Consider the following 22,309-nt stretch of genomic DNA (forward strand, 5'->3'; position numbering starts at 1 on the left):
AGCTCAGCAATAACGTCCACAATTTACAAGATAGTTCAGCAGCCAAATAGGCTTTAATATGAAAATCTACAATTTAAGGGCATTTGCTGTTCCCTATCAACAGCTCACATGTATTTTCACCTTAATAAGCTAAGAATTCACCAAAGATACAGGCAGACATCTAAATGCCTTCAGAAGTAAATGCTTAAGGAAATTTCCAATTTTACAGGAAATGAATTTATTATTTGTGCCAGGACTTGTCAGAATTCAAAGATATCCAGAAAAAGGATGGAAATGGGCATGTTTAGGATGATGTGAAAGCTGGAAGGGCATGTAAGAGAATTGATTGAAAGAATCTACCCTTTGAGTAGCACTGAGAGAAGGAAAAGTCATTGAACTCGTACTCACAGTGTGTCTAGGACAGAGCAGCAGAAGGCATGACATGTTGCAGATCACTTCAGCCCTTTGGATTTCYTGCACTAGTCCAAAGAAAATTAACATAAGTGAGATTTTTCTGGCTTCAGGAGTATCTTAGTGAAGAAGCTTTATTTGATGATTTCTGGAGAAGCTGATTATCTTCTGTTTGAAGGCCTAGGACAGGCCAATGAATAACCCTAACCTTAGTTTATTGGCTGAATTGCATGCACCTTACCATATTTTTAGTAGGAAAATAAGGGTTTTGTTTGATAAGGAGAGTTGTGTTGGCTGTTAGGAGGTTCAGCAAAAATTCTCAATTTGTGCTTCTTCTATTCGAGTCCTAAGGAAAGCATTAGATATACAAAATGAGCTTTTCCTTTAGGCCAACTTTATCAGTCTAAAATAAATAACACTGTGTGTGTGTGTTTATGTGTGTGTGCGTGTGTGTGTATATATATACATATATATATTTATATATATACACACACACGCACACACACACACACTATCTCTTCCTGAAATCCTTGCATTCCTTAAATCATCATAATTACTTGTTATCAGTCATTTTTTGAGTAGCTGCTTTGTATAAAACAGAGGCTGAATCTTTATTCATCTAGTTGCTGGTGAACTTTGTACTTTGGTTTTCTTTTCCAGCWTTAGGAAAAGTTTACTGACTGTGCGTTATCTGAGAGCTAGTTTGAGCTTACCATTTTTTTTAACCTAGACCACCAAATCTAGCAGCAGCTAATAACTCAAAGTTGCCATAACTTAATTATTTCACACTTCACTGGTTTGTACCTGCAAGCTAGCAGTTGATTAGCTAGTTGTTTTCCACAGCTAATTTCCGTGCCATTTTCTGTCTTTTTCTTGATTGCTGTGTCAGTTCAATCCCTTAAAACTTCGGAGGGGGGTATTCTAATTTGCGCCTGTCTGTGAAATACGTTAGTCTTTCACGTACCTTTCTGTACGTAGAGAGAGAGACTAATCCAAATATAATCAGGGGCATCTGTTTGAGTAGATCCTAGAAATAAATGAGCCCAATTTTTGTCCAGTTTTGACTCTTTTTGTCTTACTAGGAATGTTGTCTCTGTTAATTAGAAATTCTTTCCTCTGTAGTTCAATAGTGGTATCCTTCCCTCTCTTCCCATGGTTCATGCCAAGAGCTGATAATAAGGTGGCAAGTTAGATAATGGCTGTTTGTGATAGCAAAGAGGGTTCAACTGAGTACAAAATAAGCATGGTCTGCCAAAAACATAATACAGGCATTAAGGGAAGATTAGGTTAATGAGGCTATTAGTGTCTTGATTGTAAATTCAGGGGTAGAACAATTATTTCAGTGAGAAGAAAGTGCTGCAGTTGTCTTCCGCAGTTGATAAACTATTGCGCTGCTCATCAGTGGAAAGGATGATTATCATGACTGTCAGGCTGTAGAAGCCTCCTTGGTTTGGCTCATGCAATGCAAAGCTAGTAGACTATGGAAATGCCTTTACAGACTTATGAAAGGACAACTTGAAAATAGTAAGATTTCTCAGGACAAGTAGAAACCATATCAAGTACATCTAACTGGGACAGGCAAGGGAAAGACAATATGAGAGAAATACAAATTGGCCATGAAACTGAGGTGATCAGTCTCACTGGCCATGAGATGGTGTCTTAGGACAGTGATTTCCAGCCTTCTTAGTAAGACGTGATTGTACCAGAGCTGCCTCCTTTTTCAGTCTGTTGCCGCTTTCCCTCCTAGCACCAGGAACTCCAGCCTCCTGCTCCTCCTCAATCCCTTCTTGTTGTTGCTTCTTTGTTATTCTGCCTAAAAATCTAAYCTTACTTGAAAGTGAATGGGGCCTTTTGTTTCAATTAATGTTTTCTTATTGCAGTGTTTGCAAGGGGATATAGCAAAAGATCAAGTAATTGGAAAACACAGAACTCAGTTTAGAGCCCAATAACGTGCTTTTTATCATACACAATAATACGAAAATCACTCCTGACAGAGGAGAAAAGGAGAGGGGTTGCTGGCTTCTGGTGTCAAACAGAAATATGTTTGAATTGTTCCTAGTTCTTCTGACTCTGTCTCATGAATTCTCTGTGGTGGTTTTGATATATTAAAGGAGGGGGAAACGGATCTTTTCATAATGAAGCTGTTACTATAATGACCTGATTTTTAAGTTGCTTATATGATTGACTAAATCATGTCCACAGTGTACTTTGAATTTAGTTTTGCATCTCCTCTGTGGACCTGCTTAAATTTTAAAACCAGTAATATACCCTGCTRCCTTTGAATTTTGCTGGCCAAAAGGGAACAATTTCTAAATGTGGTTGTATTTGAAGAGCTGGAGAATTTCTCTACTTTACTGATAYTCTTCAACTAAAAGTGACACTGAAAATAAATTTACATGTGGCGTCACTGAATGTACTTGGAGTTCAAGATGAAATTTTCTTATTTCCACATGGATGTCATAAGCTGCAGTCATTGTCCTAAACTGTTGTGTTTTAAGTTGGAGGACTGTTAGAAAGCCGGTAGTATTCCAGTGCAGAAGTGGACGTCACCCAGTGAGAGCTGCAGTGGCCACCCCAGTAGCAGGAGAGCGATGGTTGTGGATGAGTTGGCACTCTGCATGAGGGGCAATGAACTGCAATGCCCTGAAAGGATGGTGCCCGTTTTCCCCTAGTTGTGCTGCCAGGAAAATCCCTATTGCAAGCAGGTTACGCCAGCTCCCAACTTTTCTTTTACCATGGGAACCAGCAAATTAACCAACAATTTTGAGAACAAGTCTGGCCTGTGAGAACAAAGTTTTGAGTAGCGTTAGTGGAAAACTGCTGTCTCAAAACTTAGATAGAGAAGGCTTTGAGACAGGAGGCTGATCAGCATGCACAGCACTAAGCAGTCAGTGGTATTAATGATGAAATTCTTTATATGCATGGAATAGACTTCATTATCAAAGTGCTTCTCCTGAGATCAAAAAGATTCAGTCTTGCAACACTGGATCTGTTACAGTGCTGCTTTTTGAACTCAGAGGTTCCCAGCCGAGAAATTCTGCTGGCTCTAAAGGGAGCTGTTGTGATACTGTCGGAAGACTGAAAATAGTGAAGTCCTGCAAAGGGAACTGAGTGAAGAGGTCTGGAGAGCTGCACTTTCTGGAGACTCCTATTCACAGAACTCCTTTGCTGCTCCATTTTTGGCCTGCAGAAAATGGCTTTCTTAGGATTTGACCTGGGGATGCTCCCCTTAAACATTTCTTAGAGCTTGTTGAATTGTCAGCCRGCAGTTGCTTAGTCTGCTTTACATAATGATGACATACTTTCTGCCACTTCTCTCCTTCTCCCACCCTAATTTAGCAAAGTATAAAAGATGATTAGTCAATGAAGACTGTATTACTGTTTAATTCAGCACATGCTTATGCACTTGCTGAAGTGGAGAACTGGTTGGTTGATGTAACCTGCACCAGCAGGACCAGTCCCTCCTCTCCGTAGCCTGCGGATCAGTGTACGAAAGAACGAACTGTTCTGTTTGGTTACTGCCATGCAGTCTCCCCTACGAGCGCTCCTGCTGCACTGAACATTAGCTGTCCCATTAGCTTTTTAAAATGACTTCTCAAAGGGATGAAGTAATGCCTAGAACATCTGATCAATGCTGTCTGATACAACACTTCTGTAATTCCTGGGAGATAATATTGGCGGGAATTTATGACCGGGGTTGCTTTTACCAGTCTGCTGGTAAAATCTTTCCTTTTTTTGTTTTGTTTCTTTTTGTTTTTGGAGGAACCACCCAATTAGCAGTGTTCATTAGTACTCACTTTGAAGTGGCTGCTTCATAGCTAAAGCCTGATGCAAACACACCAGTGACATGCGTCTCTGGGTTGTCTTTCTAGTGTCGTAGAAGGAGGATGTAGCATTTATTCGAAGAAAGGAATATAATGCTCACAGGTTTTCTGGATGGATTAAGCCATCCTTTAGAACTAGGGTCAGATTGAGATTTTATTTTAGAATATGTAAATCATCAGTGAATGTAATGCTGTAACATGTAAAGGCTATTTCACATGGAGGAAGTAATAATGTTTGCATTAGCAGTTTGAGGTTATAACTCAAGCAATCTATCAGATTTTACTTTGGTCTATTTATTTTGTACTTCTCTTGCCCAAGGCATTGTTTCTCATTGCAGTAAAAGGTCAGCTCACAGCACTGAGCTGAGCAAGAGCAGCACAGAAGAGAGCTCAAACACAAGGTGACACACAAACCAGAAGAAGGATATAAGGGTTGGTATTTAAAACTTATTTATTAAAAGTATAAATACATACAAAATCAGCATCTAGTAATAAATCTCTCCTAGCTTTTTTAATCATCTCACTACAGTTGCATCTGGCATGTAATTATGGGGACATCAATCAGTTTGAGTGTTATGTATGGATATCAGYGTAACACTTTGTCAGGTGTCAAAGGTTTTGCTAAATCCTGAGAAGCTATGAGCATCCTTTCACTGTGTACTGTGTTCATGGGTCATTCACAAACCAAGACTTTGCAGCTGAGCACTGCTGAAATGCAGTAATTGACACCACGAACAGCACAGTGTGTGATGCACTGCAAGATTGTGCAGCAATTTCAAATGTTGTAGTGAAGATACATTAGTCAGGGTTATTCTTGCTATTACAACTGGTGAAAACTGGGCCTAATGGAAGAAAAAGTAAAACAAATCCTGTTTTAAAGATAAGCTAGTATTCTGTAATGAATAAGATTTTTCTTTTCTTCTCTTTCTTCTCACTGACACAGTATTATAGTAGAATTATTAGTGTTATTAGAGTTTGTGACACGCAGTGCTGAAGTTAAAACAGCTGCGGCTGAAGTTTCTGGGTGTGTCCAAAGGCAGGAGAAAACGTTTGATTTTCATTTGCTTGATTTGCAGGTAATTTTCTGCCAAATGAAATCAGAGCTTTAATATAGTCTGTAAAGTTTTTTTTCACCTGCTGTTGCAGCTACTCTCTTATCTATGTAATGTCTTTTTGGAATAGAGTAAGTAGTTTGTTTGCTTGCATTTTTCCCCCTCTTTTTAATGCCTGGATAAGTGTTTTTGACAGAAGAAGGTGGAACAAACAGATCAGAGGAAATAAAGTGGCATCAAGTCTGCTTTTGCCGAACCTTCTCTCTGCCTGCTGAATTCCCACTGCTTTTCGCAGGCTCTCTCTTGAAAGTGGCAGCCTTTCATACCTTTCTTTTTCMTTAAACTGGAATGAGAGTACGGGGGATATAAGATGGGTGGGTGCCCGTGCTGCCTGTGAGGGAATCTCATGGTTCTGTGGAACCATAAAAATTCTCCCATCCTCCCACTGCACTCCTGGAGCAGAGCCTGTTGTCTTGGACATACAGTCAGCTCAAGTGGAAAGTGTGTCTTAGAAACCACCACACAATATCTCAAAGGCCAGCAAATACTTTGGCTGCTACATTTCTTAGCCAGCCTTACAAACCTTAATTATTTTGGGGTCCTTTCGCCTGGCCTGTTATTTCTCAGATGCCTGGGCATTCATGTGTTAGAGACATTCCTTCTGAAGATTTTTGCCTTGTCAATATTCACTACAAAACCTGCCAGTCCATATAGAGTCATGTGTGTTTTATATACACATGCACATATAAGGATATTCTGTTGCTGTGTAATGCAGTAAGTGTCTCTGTGGAAAAAAATCACAAAGGGGGAAATCTCCAAAGTAATGGATGCTAATGTAGAAATTAGAATATACTTGGAAGTTAGATATTCCCAGTTTTACTTAATTTCCCTGCAGCAGAGCTGCACATAGATACATAGTAGGAAAAAATTTTTGTCTGTTTTTGTGAGCTACCTATCTTCAAAGCACAGTATTTCAATGTTAGCGTGCCTGGACTTTAAGGAATCATATTAGCAGCATTAATTCCATTGAAGTATTAATTTAAAAAGGATAAACATGCCTGTCTGGTCTAGAATTCTTTGGATATAGCAGTAATTTTTTAGATGATAACGAATGATTCATGAAATCTAAATACATGTTCAAGAACTTTTGCTCAACAAGCTCTTAAGAAAATTAAGCAGTCACTGGAAAACTACCATTATAGATTAGAAAAGAGTTCTGTGTTAGAAAATGGTTTAGAATCTGGGAAAACATTTTGTCAGAGAGCTGCAATCTGCTACGTCTTAGGACTTGTTTTGCTCCAGTATATTAATCATCAAGACAAGGGGCCAAGCAGAGAGGGGTGAACTATTCTAGGATTTCCTGGGTAAGAAACATGTACAATTGTAGGGTCTAGGATAAAACAAGATGTTTGAAATGAACTTCTGCTATAGACATGGTTAGTTTGGATTTTTATCTGGCTATCTCTTGCTCCTTTTCCAGATAACTCTAGCCCTAGCTGTTGTTTGAGATACAATATTGTATTGGATATATCACTGGACTGAGCAGGAATGTCATACTTGTGTTTTGCATCAGCGCTTACAAGGACCTGAGAAGGACTTTGTTTCAGGAGGCCCAGCGTGTAGGCTTGGGGTGTAATGGAAGGATGCCCCGGGACTTCTCAGAGCACTACTGGACACTTCGTACCTCTCTCTGGCAGCGTAAAAGGGATGGGTGGGGGAAAGAAGCCCTTGCCCAGTGGGTCTGTGGAATAGCTGGTATAAAATGCACCAGTGCCACACAGATGTTTTTTATGTGGGAATGAACCTCATCTATTAAGCCTTATCTCTCGTGCTTGATCGTAATACCCTTTCCTTGGATTGTACGCAAGATGAAGCAGCCATCTAACATAATGGGGTCCCAGTCTGCACCTTTGACTCCGGGCTGCTATAAATGTGCAAACGACAAAGAGCAAAAATAATAAAGGGCTTCTTTTCAGGACATCATGAGATATCTTATTTCCTCCCACCCCATCACATCCCTCTTCTCTACACTACTACAAAAAGTGATAGAACACAAAAGCTGTTGTGGAACCACAACTGGTTGTCAAAGGCCAAGTCTTTTGGAGCAGAATTATTGTGTGCAGACTGGAGAGCTTGCCAAATGCCCTACCTCTTTCTGCTTCGAGGCTGAGAAATTTGGTCAGAATATCTTTGTTTCCTGTTTCTGAGCTGTTAATGAATATGGGTAGTATAGCAGAATAAGACATAGATAAAGGGCTTGAAGCAACTTGGGAAGAACCTTCCATAAATGTAATGTCCATGCAGTTTTGTTCAAATAAATGGCATAATTGTATGGGAATACAGAATGCAGACTGGTATGTGATTTTCTTGAATATTATGTGAAGTATGTAAGGTTATAGGCATATATTTAGAGAGAGCTAGCTTTTAGCTTCTCAGTGAAATAAAGAGAATTTAAATATATCCCTACTGCAGCTGCAGTAAAATAGCATGAGAATAATAATAATCTAAGCTCATTAAAGACCTAAACTTTCAGGTCCTGGCAGTCCTGATCTTAAACCTCAAAGCACCGAAGCAATGAGCGTTGACTGACTCTGTGTATTACCTACTCTCTTTAGATAGGCAACTACAGTTGTAATGTTGGGCATCACAGACAACTGAACCCTGAGTTTGGCTATGGAAGCAGAACAGGTCGCAGCTAGACTGAACGGGGAGGTTGGCATCCAGATAGCCTTGTTCTAGTCTCTTGCTCAACACAACAGCATCCAAATCCATGTACAGTGCAGAGTACACTTAAACCTGCTGCTTCTTTTCTGTCCTGCTAAGAAAGCTGTTTTTTGGATACTTTGTCCACTCTTGTCCCCAAGGTCTTCTGCAGCTGCCTGCAAGTGCGGTAGCAATCCAAACACTTGTTAGTCTGGGGGGCAGTAGCTGCTACTGCAAGCAGCAAGCACACCTCCGCCTGTCCCTGTGCTTGGAGCTTACCTGCTGCTCTCCTGGGAGACTTTCTTCTGTGTCCTCTGCTGCTGTTTATACAAGTGAAAAATGAAGGCGTGGGGTCTGAGAGGCTTGGCTGGTACTTGTTTGCTTCTGTTTCTCTTTGGCTCACAGGCTTGTACCCAAGTGTTATTGGTTGTTAAGACCTTTTGTGCTGATCAAATATCACGGATTTTGACCACATTAGATGCTTTGCTAAGCGAGATAGAGTTATAGCTGTTTTCCTGTAGAAATAAGTAGAGAGAAGGCAAATTACTATGTAAGTAAAGGTGTGTTCCTTCAATTCTTCTTGGTGAAAACACTAGATAGAAGACCCCTCCTGGTTTGATATTTTTTGGTCTGTTAAATTACTGTTTTGTGATGTAAATGTTTTCAGTAGACCTGCCTGCCTCTTTCTGGATAGTTTAGTTTCTGATGTGGTTCTTACAGAAGATGTACCCTTGCAGAAGAGTTTTGTAGAGGCTGAATGCTATGGGAAGGTACCTAATGAATTTAACAGTGAGCAGTTGTTATCGTTCCAGGCTGTGTGCATTGTTAGTGGGAGATCTGTGGGAGGAACGGGTCTCTTACAGAATTCTATAGAATAATTCAGAAAGCTAGGGCAAAATTTTCATTTTTCATGATGGTTTATCTTATCTATAGATTAAGATGTATTTTCACCCCCTCAAAATCTGCTTTTTGCATTTCACAATTCTCTTAGCCTAAACCCACTAATCCTCTAATCACCTTAAATTAGCTCAAAAGCCCTTGTTCCTCTGCTGAGTTCTTTTGATGCTTCTAAAAATTATTCTAACAAGAGTGCTCAATGGATTACACTGTTATTTTGAAAGTCTAGCTTTTCTGGAAACTCATTTTTCTTTCAAATGCATCAATTTCAATTGCTAGACTGTCAGAACTGAAAGCCTATTTCTGTCCTCTCATGCGAGATTTATGTGTTACGCTCATTGAATGTGCAGGTGAAACCAAACAGTGTCGGCATTGAAGAGCAATGACTACTATATAGTCAGATCTTTCTGTAGGCCTGCAAGCTGGAAGTGCTAGCTAGAACTGAAAACAAAATACATTATTTGTACAAATGTGGGCCAAGCACGTTAAATCTTCCTCAATTCTTTTTCTTCTCATTTTTTCCTCCTATGGCACAGAAAATCAAGTGTCTCCTGTGATTCAGTCGTTGTTGTGCATTACGTGGTTTTATTATTTCCTTTTTATTTAGATTTTTTTTTTAATGCTGTGAATCAATACAAGATTGTAATTACTCCATTTTGATGTCAAGATGCCACTGTGTTACAAGAAAACCTGTCATCTCATAGTGGAAAGATTATGAATAGACTGACCGAAGTCTCTTGGAGAACTTTGAGCATAGCTAATTTTTTTTTTTTATGAAAGCTTAGACTTTTAACGTAGCTAAAAGCCTCATGAACTGTAAATCTGTTTAAGATTTGCATGGCAGGCAGTGATAATAGTTTCCATGCATGCACAGAGTGGGATTAAAGAGTTATTCTGGGGCATGTCCTTGAGGGACTTCAGACTGAAGAAGGCCGTGCAGGGCAAAGTGAAGTGAGGAGAAGCGAGCTCCTCCACGCTTCAGCCCACAGGGGCTACAGGGTCCCTGCTTAACTGTAGGGCCTTGCGGGTGCCCCCTGATTTTGGCATTTTATTTAGGAGAAGAAATGTGACCAGCGAGGAGAAAGCCCATCCCTTCATAGCTTGTTTTTGTCTTTCCTCGCTTCCGAAATGGAGAGATCTTACAGTTAGTTGGGGGAAGAGGCAGAGGTGATAGCAAGGTGTGCCAYGGTCATGCTGGGCCAAAGAGAAGGGCTCGGAGAGTGGGATGCGTGTCTGGTGCCACGAACTCTGCAGTAGTAGTAATCGCTACTCAGTATGGTATCACGTATGACCAGACCCTGAAACCACTATAATATTGCTATATTGACTGTCGTTGCTCTACTAGCTCTTTGTCTCTCTTGAAAAATAAATCACAGTCAAATAAAATACTTCATTTCACCTTGGTTTACTCAGACGTGAATTTTAAAAAGATTTGAACACCTTTTAGTTTAATTAGAAAATGCCAATTTGAATTAGCTCAGTTTGTCTCCGATCTTTTGTTTCAGAGCTATGCTCATGGTTTTATTCTGAAAATCTGTTCGGACTCCTTAGACTGTTTTTATTGATTTGGCAGAAACTAGGCACCAATTCTGGATGGCAAATGTATATTACTAAAGTACAATGCTATACTGGGCTTTATGCTATTTTAATAAAAGCTTGATATCAAGGTAGCTGATGGGAAATGTTGAGGGTTGTCAGTAATCTGTGGACCAAAAAAGGTGGGAATCATAATCTTAGATTAATAAAGGAAAGTAGAAAATCAGGCTTGATATTTTGCTCTAAACAAACTTATCACTGTATATGTTATTTGTGTATATATATATATATATAAATATTTTTCAAAGTTTACTGCTGCAATATTCCCCTCAAATAACTGGATTGCACATGAATGGCAGGATAACATGTAAAAATGTTAACTTTTCATATTTGTTGAATAACTTAAGTGAATTTTATTATTTTCTTAAATTTTTTTCAGTCTCTGTGGGTGGGTAACAGGAAAAAAAAGGAGTTCAGGCAGCAGTGAGACCTTGCATTAGAAATAAATTGTAGCCTGGAGGAATTATGCTTTATGGTCAAATTTTAAAGCCTTTGATAATAAGAGAAGTGGAGAAAATGGGTTTTACATTGCTGTAGAATACACAGTATTCTGTGTCTATAACCTGCCCTGAATTACTCTGGCATATGCAGGATTTAAATATTTGTAACAGCAACAATCCCTTGGAAGTCTTGCTGTTTGTTCAGAAGAAATCTCAATACTTTTCAGTAGAAAAGAATATGGTTCATGACCTGATCTCCTTTCTTCTGCTTTTTTAAAGAGCCCTACTGCAAGTATGCTGCGGTTAATCAAGGATTGTGCTGCTTGCTTTAGTGCAAAATGGTGAGATGAGATTTAATGTAGTGTGAAAGACATTCAGCACAGGAGAAAAGAGGAGGAGGGGAAGAAAAGTTTATGCTCTGTACTTGTCAGCATAATTTTGCCTCTGGACTCTCTCTCTCTCTCTCTCTCTCTCTTTTTTTTTTTTTTTTTTTTTTTTTTTTGGCTGTGCACTAGGATTTAGAGCATGTGAGACGAGCATGTTGCTTAGCAACTGGAGGTGAACAACCTGTGTAGAGAAATAGGCAAGCTGAGAGGAGGGAACATGAATGTATATGACCCTTGTTCAGTCGCTTGTTTTATAAGTGAGACAGGAGATCACTTGATGGGGCTCTTTTCTTCTACATTTCTTTCTCCAACCAAAGCACCTTCTCTGCCTTTTTCACCAAGCAGGATGCACCCAGTGTATTTTTTTTTTTTTAAGGTAAAGGAATTTGTTGGCCTGGAAACAACAAATATCCAGGATCTTCACAGTGAAAAAAAAATGCAAAAATGCTAAATTTGGTAGCTGGAGTGCAAGTGGTTAGGGCAGGGAGCGCTTGGGCTGACCTCTGCAACGTCTGGGATTGCGTGGGGCAATGATGGAGGAATTCCCTCCCATCAGAACGTGGGCTGATGTGGTATGGACACCAAGTCCTTTTGGTGTTTGCAGATACTAGAGAAGGCAAATCTTAATAACAAAGTCTTATATTAAAAATATGGTGTTTGGACCTGCATTTCGGTAAATTCTCTTCACCAGTCTATTCTGTTTTGTGTTGGGATCCGAGAAGAATTTTATTTATTTGTTTTAAAGGTATACTCCTGCAATTAGGGAGACAGACTGCATGTTATTTTAGTGTCACCTTCATGTGAAAAGCTTCGTGCTAGCTTTTGTGAGAAGCTTAGATGGGCCTCTAGTACTCCAAATGCATCTATGCTTGGGTGGGTGGCTCCAAAATGAGGTAGAAGTCCACAGTGGTATAATTTTGCACAGAGCTCCCAGTCTTGAGAAGTCAGTTTCTGGAGTTGCCCACATTGCTCTCTGGAAAAATTTTAGCATCATAAATAATGCCCAACAACTATAGGGAAAGGAAGATTAGGACAACATTGTGCTAAGCACTAAGTCTAGACTTTACTGTGGAAGCAGCCCTACCTCTGCTTTGGTGTTAGAAGACTGGATAGGGAAATGAGGGCATGAAACCTTTCCTCTTTTAAGACCTTCCTATATTTTCTGGGGCCATGGTGGCAGAGCAGCAGAGTAGCATGCCAGCCAAATGTCAAAGACAAGTCATTTTTTCTTGTCATTTGTTGAGTAATTTGTTGTTGAGGTATTTTTCCAGATTTACATATGAACAATTTAAATTCATACAATATATTTTCACAAATAATTTCAGTATATTAGCTTAATACCCAGTATGTTCTATTTAAAAAGATAGTTTTTATAAATGTTGAAGATGATGTGATTAAAAGATTTAGATGAGCAGTGTGATGTGCTTTATCTAAACTGCCTTTTTAATTTAAAATACTTAAGCATGAAATTTTTTCTCAGAAGGCATACTGCATCTGATAAAATCCAGATATATTTTTGTCCAGGTTTTAGAAACGTTTGTCTACAGTTAAATCTTTCAACAGGGAGAGTCTTACTGGTATTGTGTATTTGACCTTGGTGTGTCCTTAAGCTTTACTGAAAATGTTGTCGAATTGCTGGAAGGCTAGTCGCAGTGAAGAATCCCATGTATGGACAATGTCAGCTACGTGCCAGAAGGCTTGAAAGGTGCAGAACACTTTTTATGTTTTGCTCAAAAAGATTTTCTGGAAATGTTTGTTTCTGATAAGAACAAAAATTTCTGTTGCTGTGTTCTGGATTTTATTTTATTTTTCTTTACCTTTTTCTTTTAAGAGAGAGGAAAGAGGAAATCAGTGGCAAAAGGGAAGCAGTGAGAGAAAAGTTGGTAAGAAAGGACTTGGCATTAATCACCAATATATTTATAATTTGCTTAGCAGAAAAGGGTGTAAAGCACAAAAGGCTTGCGATTTAAAAAATATGCAGTAAGAAGCTGCCAGAGTTATTGTTTCACATTAAGTTGACTGATCAAATAATGAGAGCTAAAAAGTGTGATCTGCTCTGCTCATAAACCTAGCCTGGATTAATTAAATCTGTCACTTATTTAAATACATGTCATGTTGTCATATTAAGGTTTCTACCTAAAACAAAAGGGTTGTCAGGAAAAATAGATTTGTTCGGTTTAAAATCAAAGGCATAAGCCATAAGTCAGTAGATTTTACAAATTCCAAATGAAGGCTGCCTGTGGTTTGCGAACATGTGGAATTTATGATCCCTTTAAGACCTGCTAGATGGGCAGTATCCTGCTTGTCCTCTAAGCTTTCTAGGGAACTGCATTTTAGTTTAGATGAAGGTTGTGCTTATTAATGCTTGACTCTGTGGTATCAATTCTATTTAATTTCTAATAAGTAACTGCATTATTTTCCTTTCAACACCCAAACAAGTTTTGATAATGCCTAAAACCTTAATTTGTGATAACTATGTGGAATTACCTCTCTCTTAAGGAGCAAGATGGCAAATGACAGTGAAAAAGAATTCATGTGTCTGAATTTTGTGGAGCTGGTGAGAGCAGCAAACTGAGYGGAGAACAGCACTTTCAACAACATACAGTTTTGCTACCCTGGATACCAACAGGAAGCAAACATAGTCTGTTTAATTGGTGTAGTTCCAGGGCTATTACGAGAAGAAGGGGTGCTCAGGGCTCAGCGTGCATATTTGCAGAGAGACTCAGTGCACATGTGATTTAAAGCTGACATTATTGTATATTGCTTGGATGTGCTGCCTGTGTGCAGAGTAATGAAGTGATGCAGATGGAGACAGTGCAGAGTGTTTGGCATAGGACTCGCAGCTAATACAGAAACCTGCTCGCTGGGGGAGGGAAGGGAAGAGTCTTTCCGCACTGGAACCSTGGGACCTGAGCTGTGGGTGCCAGATGATGTTTCATAAGATTATGTTCCATGAAGTTCATACTAGAGTGAGTTTTTCATYGAGTGCAGTGGTAAAGCACTTTGTAATGAGGAAAGTTGATTTTAAATGTATCAGAGAGATGAACGGTATTCTGGTAGGATATTGCTGCAGGAGGCAGAGGCAGTTTGTGCAAGTTCCACAGAACCATCGGCTGCATATTTGGTAGCAGTGAGGTGGTTCACTCTACAGGTACTGACAGTTCAAGCATTTTTTGGGAGTCTCTATTTTTGCAGACATTCACTCTGGCATTGAAAGAAGGAAGAGCACCCTTAAGGGTTTACGTGCCTATTGAAACGACACAAGTTTATTTTTGTCTGGTTTAACTTTGTCTGCTTTAGAAATAACTGGTGATCTGGGCCMCTAAGACATTTTGTAGCTGTGTGAGGGTAGAAACAGCAGTTGAAAATGGGCGATAATCATTATTTTAGAGGTATTTCCAAAGGAATTCTGCAAGGGTCAATGTGAACTGTGATGTAAAGATGTGTGGTGGGTTTGATGAGGGCAGGGTGCTTGAGCAGAGTAATCTGTATTGTGTGGTTAGATGGTCACATTCAAGCACAAAGTATTTATATAAACCCAAGTTATGCATGCAGGGGAGTGGCCAAAAGGTAAGGCTTGGATTACTGTGAACTAAGCATGAGCACCCAATCTGAAGCTGTGCCAGAAATGACTGCTGCAATGTAGAGTGCATAAACACGTGTGCAAGAATGTGAATAACATCGCTGGAGCTGGGTGACTAGATGAAGATCCAGAAATTATTGCTTGTCTGATGAACTCTGTGACAGGACTCTGCTCTTCATTCAACCCTGATGGCCCCCAGTGTACCTCTTCTGCTGTCCTTTCTAATTACACTACTGCTGTGAGTCTAGGTAGCTGGATAGCTACAGCTACTCAGTTGCTCTATGATAGCTTTGGCAAAAACTGTGTAGTAAGGAATGCAAAAGCTGATGTAAGCTCAACATCTGAAAGTATTAAATCACAAAATGTAAGSCAAAACCTGTGCTGGTGCACGCTTGAGAACTCATCAGAGCCTTTGCAGTGAGCATGGTTAAATGCTGGAGCGAGTGGGTCACCCAGCACTGAGGAATCTCTGTCCTAAAGTGATGTTCAAAACTAGCCTGGATGCAGCTCTAGGCAACCTGATCTAACTTTGCAGGGAGTGCTGCTTTGAGCAGATTAGACTAACTGTCCTTTGGAGGTCCTCTGCAACTTGAATTTTTCTCTGAAAGATTTGTGAGCGTGTAGTGTGGTGGTTACGCCATTATCCGCAGCTGATCTTGGAAAGAAAGAGACGGGCCTTCTGTCTTCCCACCTACGCGGCCGTTCACTTTAACCCTGTAGTCTTGTACCGCCAGAATTTTGGTATATGACAGCATAATGGGTAATTTGTGGTTTTGGTCTTTTGTCTGAAAGTACTGAGTTTATATTTTCAGAAACATTAAGTAGAGATTAATAAAATAAATGAATGTTAGCAAATGTAAAAATTTTAGTGGAATTCAGACAACAGCTGCAGAGTCATACAACTACTCCTCTTATATACCCTTGGATCAGGTCATTATAAAGGGGATGTCTTGCATAAAAATTAACAACAGCTATGTGAAATAGCATCAGTAAAATCAGCAAAGTTGCTGATAGATTTATTTGTTTCATGTTTTGTTAGGAATTCAAAATTTTCAAATTTTACTAGGCTTTGTGAAGTTTTGCAAATGAATCTGGGTTTTCCTGTATGTAAAATTTAACTTTGAACCTGACTTTTATTTCAAATAGAGTAAAATTAATGGAGTTTTATGTGTTCAGCGTAGAAAATAACATCAAATGGATACTTTCTCAGTTGTGGTGTTTGCTTTTTTGAGCACAAGAAAGAATCTCTCAAGAACAAAAAAAATCCTAAGGAGAAGCTGGATACCAAGTCATCATGATCCTGCTTTAATGATAAGAGGAAGGTACCTTAAGGAAACACCAAAGAAAATATGCAAGCAAAATGAAACTACCATTGCCTGGTTTTAGTGATAGTCTCATTTCATCAGAAACACAGAAAATACACCCATTCATATAAATAGAAATCTTGTTTATGTATCTTGATTTAAAACTTGATTCTTAACCACATCGCTACTTTTCACCTTTCTCAGAAATGTACTTCTGAATTTCATACTTTGTATTGCATGTTGCTCGATGTCATAAATATGAAATGCAATGAAATACAGCAAAACACTGTTATCTAACTGAATAACTGCACTTATAGTAGGAAAGAAGGCTATGATTTAGATGAAAACCAAATGACAGTTTTTGAGAGAGAGGAAGGTAGAGACAAGATAATCTATGAGTAGCTGCACTTTGATGTATTAGACCTGCAGCATCTGTTTTGAACACTGAGCCAACTTTTGCTGTAGAAATCTATAAAGCAGTATCATTAGTTTACTTGAATCCTCTGCTAGTACAAAAATACCATTGAACAGAAATATAGGAAAAATACTTCACGTTTGTCTACAACAGCACTCCCACTCTGCTCCCTAAATGGATTATGGCTTTAACCTTATGTATCTGAGTAAGATTGCAGCAAAATGTACTTGTGGAAAACAGCTTTGCATCTCTCAGATTGTAAAGTCCAGACGTCCTGCTGAAGTCGATTATAATGCCTTGCTCAGCAGGTCTTTTAACTCCAGCCTCCTGTCTTTGATCCAGGGCAGAAATGGATGGAGTAAAAATTACATGACTGACTGGAATTCCAGAAAATATCTGATGGTCAAAGCAAATTCTGTGTCCTCCTAAAGAACGTGCTGTGAATGAAACTGGGTATATTAATCTTCTGTAGGAGGCTAGAGAAATTATGAGAAAATTGAAATTCTCCAGTCCTTGGACTTTTTTTAAACTCCAGGACAAAATTGGCTGAGGCACATACCCTCAGCAACTTTGTTGTGTTTGGTTTTCAAAACCAGCCCAGAGAGGTTGTGGAGTCTCCTTCTCTGGAGATCTTCAAGGCCCGCCTGGATGCAACCCTGTCTACCATGCTCTAGGTGACCCTGCTGAGCAGGAGGGTTGGACTAGATGATCTCCAGAGGTCCCTACCAGCCTTATTGATTCTATGATTCTAAGCTGTTACTAATAGTATTTCTAGTGTAAGCATCAAATAGCATGAGATAATGCTGTGAAAACAGCTGACTGCAAATCTGCTTGCCCTCATTAGACCTGTGGAGGCTGACAAGAAGAGGCTTTTTTTTTTTTTTTTTTTTTTGCTGATCATTGGCTTTAATTTTTTGAAGAGCTAAGAAATTCTCAGACATTTCAGTGCCAAAGCTCTTGCCAATGTTGTGTGTCCAGCCTCACATATTTCAAGATGGGCAACAAAAAGGAAGGTCCCCAAAATCTTCTAATATCAGAGGGTAACTGATGCTATGTTGAAGGCCTGGAAGGACCATGGTGAGAACTGGGACTGCCTCCTCGAGTCTCCACTCCCATGAGAACAGCGGTCACTAGATCTGCTGCTTCCTGCAGCATTGTAAGCCCCAAAGCCAGGCACAGGGTCTAGCTGACACTGTGTTTAAGACAGATGACAGGAGAAACAGAAGCAAGAGTGGTTTGTTCTGTGCTTGGCAGAGATAGTTGCAAAGCAAAGCAAGTTCTGTAAAAATAAATAAATAAATAAAGGCCCTGACAGTTTGATTTTTATTGAAGGAAAAGTGGCTGAACATAAACACTGGTAGTCACAACAGAGTGTGCTCCTTTCTCTGGCACGCGCTTCTCGAAGAAGAGGAAAAGGTAGGAAAGCATCATGGCAGGCCACTCCACACTAGCGAGTTTAGCAATTTGTGGGGTCCTTTGTGTGTGATGTGATTTTCAACTCTGCGGTGAGTTCACGTGGATCAAGAATGCGTTTTACTCTGGTTCTCCAAGAAAAAGGAAAATGCGTGGTTTAAGCTGTTAATACATTTAAATTTAAAAATGTGTCATTTTCATTGTAATTAATTTCTCAAGTGTTAGATGTGGAAGAAATATTTGCATAACAAAATCTTTGTAGTTTTGACTTCTTTAAAAATGAAATCACCTGTTCATGATCTAAGAATTAGTAAGAAGTACAAAGTGATCTAATACSAGTTCTTCTGTATCAAACTGACTTTTGTTTTTAATTACAAATGCTGCCATCCTTAGCTCTTGAATAATTACACTTTACGTCAAACTGCCTAATGTATGTGCCCAGCTTTGGGAGCAGGGACCCAGATCGCTTCTCTGCTCTATCTTAAAAGGCCAGGCCAAAACTCTTGCACTGGTAGGAAAGTTGGGTGGTGTGATCCTGCTAACAGATGTGGCAGCGCTTCTCCCTGCGTCTGTGCGTCTTGCTGCGGCAAACGAAGGTGTCGACAGCTATTGTGGGGTACCAGTTCAGTCTGCTCGCCAGACAAGTAGATCACRTAAGGTGGACTTTGCTATTTGGTGTGGGAAACGGAAGCGTGTGCAGTTACTTTGTCTAGAGTGCTGGATTTTTAAGGAATGTTGAGAAGGAGTTCTATGGTTAAGCTCTTCTGTTTAGTTTTGTGTAGCCAGGAAGTGGAGCCAATGTTCACTTGGAACCTCATCTTGATCATCAAATTCTTGTCAGTTTTAATGACAAGAGGTTTTAGAATTAAGAGACAAATATGGATAACCACAGAAAGAAATAGGTATTTTTTCCTTTTATTTTTTTTCTTCTTCTGCTGTATGTGAAGGACCGCATAACTGAAAAGTACAGGAAATTTAAACTGTCCGTGGTGAGCTTAATTCTTGAGGTGAACATTAGGTTGTAGGAAATAGGGATTTGTGTTCTAGGTCTGTGTAGCTAGCTATACAGGGAGTAAATGCTTCTGTAAGATTATTATTTTTGGAGAACACCTCATTTAGCTGGAAATTACATTATCATAAATTTGGTAGGTGATTACAGGTTAAATATCACCCAGGTGGATCCATAAATGCTGCTGGTAACACCCTTCTGCTAATGACAACACACTAGTGAATAATGTGCGCCAGGCTAAATTTATCAACTTGCTATATCTGATAGCAGTGTTTCTTAACCTGTGTCCATTAAAGCAATCCATCCTGTTTTATTTGTAAGCACTTACTGGAGGCACTTATGCAAAAAAGCACACAGGGAGATATAAAGAAAACACATATTGAAAGTTTAGTCTAATTTTTTTAGCTGAAACGAAAACCTCTGTGCCAATATTACATACACGTTTTCTGAAAATGGTATCTGGTCCTTTAACGTGCTTTCTTGATTGATTATTTTTAAGCATAACCAATTCTAAGAGAACATTCAAAAGCAGCAGTGCATTGGGCTTGTGTAGCTGCTGTGTTTGAGCAAATCTTGCAAGGTGTGGAGGAGACTGGACTCCCGTTGGACTGGACTCCTGTGCTCCCACTGAAGTTCCTACTTCTGTGATGGAAATGCTCTGAAGAATTATTCCTTGCACCTGGAATCCTTTTGTGTGTGCATGTGCATACATATGCATACATACATATATATGTGTATATACACACATATGTGTGTGTGTGTATATATATAAAAAAAATAAAAATTAGGAGTTGTGACTGTGAACACAGCCCACCTCTTCCAAGCATGCTGGATGTTAGGAAGATAGCAAAGCCTGTGTGTCTGTGGTACATAGGTGTCAGCTGAAAACCTAATATCAGGGCATAATCTAAGACATTGAGCATTGCTAGTGGCACAGTCACAGTCTTCCCTTTTGTGTGCTGCTTGCATGACTAAAAGGTGTGGGGTGGGCTGGGGCGAGCACACGCTGTATACGTGATGGTGGCTGACAGAGGGCCGCCGCTGGTGCCGCCGCTGAGCCGAGCCGATGGCGCTAGTCGATCCGCAGCCGTGGAGCCTGCCCCTGCTGCTTTGGCGAGGCAGCAGGAGCCAGTGCCAGAGGCAAACGCTACTGCCTTGTTCAGAGGTCCCTTCACCTTTGTGGTATGTAATTTGGGGCATTTTATCTGCCTCAGAGATGTTCCTAATGCTCTAGATCCAATTCCTTTCACGCCTAGGCTCCTGCGATCCATAGGCCTGCCCTGCTGTGGCTGGGAGGAATACCGGTTGGAAGGTGAGTCTTCCTGGCGCAGATAAATGAAACACTGGTTTATTATTGGTGGTAGCTCCTCGTAAAGGCTTGTAGATTGTACTGATAGCATACCTGTCAAAGCTTTTCCTACTATCTTTGATCTTTTTCTGCAACACTCTCGTCTAAAAGGCTCCTATTATTTTAGCATTATCATCAGGGTATTAGTGTTATTGTCATAAGCAGTTCTTCAAAGTAAGAGGGTGAAAACTGTCAAGTAAGATACCTGCAAAACATTCATGTGGATTATGCATTCCTCTAATGTAAAATGAGACTCAGACAATCCTTCTTGCTTACAGTCCTGTTTAACAAATTTAGTACTACATTTATAGACAGTGCACTACTTTTGAGCCCTATAAATATGATCAATACTTGAACTAGTACAAACTTGAATGGAAACTGCTTTTTTAAAGTTATGTCTTTTTGTGTCCCATGTTCTTGTTAAGACCTGCTAGGTGCCTTGCTTCAGTGTTTGCAAGAGTTCTGTGTCCTTTTGAAATTGTACGTTGAGTTATGACCCGTTGTGATGACAGAGAGATACTGAGATACAGCTACTAAGAGAGACATGCGGAAGCCTCTGCCAGCAAAATAATGTAAGATATTTTGTTATTACTTAATAACCTCTATGAATTGAGCCATTTGCTCTTCATGTAGGCATTTTACATATGAATCTTATACCTCTCTAGATGTTCACAAAGTTAGCAAGTATAACCGATGTTTGGAGATACATTATGTGATATYTACCTTTCTTCACTGCCTGTGCTTTTGAGAAGTTCTTGTACATACATAACTTAGCCTATACTAGTCTAAAGTGCTATGTTTCCTGTAGCTGTAGTGTTTGCTTCCTATGAAAGTTTGTATCAGTTGAATTTTGTCCCCCATACCTGTGAATGAAAACTGTCAAGTATTTTTGTTAAGACGAAAAGAATGGTAATAGCTGTAATGGAAGAGTCTGGCGCTGATGGAGAGAAGGGGTGGAAGCTCTCTAATTCCACAACGGCATATTGTGCCAGCGAGATGTTAGAAGAGACTCAGCTGGAAGAAACGATGTCCTGTTTCCTTATGGTCATGTGCCTTTGCTGCCAGCCCGCTGAAGGCTTACACCTCTGGCACTGTTTAGGTCTGCGTTTCGCGTTTGTGGCAGAACAGAGTGAAGGCAGCTTCATGCAGATCAGTTCTGGAGTGTCCCGTGGCCCCAAAGTTGCTCAAGTGGGCATCAGTTGGTGCCCATGGCATTTCTGGTGGCCCCCGTTGCATGTTTTGCAGCACCTGGGTATGTGCAAGCAGCGCTGCGAAGCAGCCTGGGCAGCCTGCCGCAGAGAGACCCTTGTGCACAAGGAAAGGTCCTCAGATGCCTTCTGAACTGGCGGTGCTCGTCTCAGCCCGGGGGGCTATGCTCAGGACCGTTTTAAGCTGTCTGCCTGCCTGGGATACGCACAGTGCCTAGCACGCCTGTTTTGGTGAGCRACTGGAGCTCTCAGCTGCTAGTGGAGTACAAACACAGCATGCTCAGGTTGACTTCCTTATTTTCCTCGTATTTTTATGTAGTAAAATACTTCATATCAGTTTTGATTCTGAAAAATAATAAATGTTATCTGAGTAAATTATTTCTAAAATACTCTTACTATAAGCAAAGTTCTGCTTAAAAAAATATCTTAGACTCTAAATAGAGAGGCTAAATAGGGAGGATGTCTTTCAGCTCGAGGTAGGCTTTCTTCAGCCTGCTAGCTTTTTAATGACCTCATAACATTTCTTTGAGCAGATTATCTCATGTGTCCCAAGACTTTATGGTTTAGTGGCAAAGYTGACAGTGTAATTTAATGTGTTAAAATCACAGCCTAATCTTACTGCAGCTACTTTTTCTTCAGTGATGGAGAAAAACATTTTTTTTAAAAAAAAAAAAAAGTCTGCGTATTTTGGTGCTGTACTGCAGTCTGCCGTGTAGAGATATCCAGAAAGATGGCTTTGAT

This window comes from Rhea americana, unplaced genomic scaffold (genome assembly GCF_003343005.1).
Source record: "Rhea americana isolate MKP2758 unplaced genomic scaffold, rheAme1 scaffold_19, whole genome shotgun sequence".
Lineage (NCBI taxonomy): Eukaryota > Metazoa > Chordata > Aves > Rheiformes > Rheidae > Rhea > Rhea americana.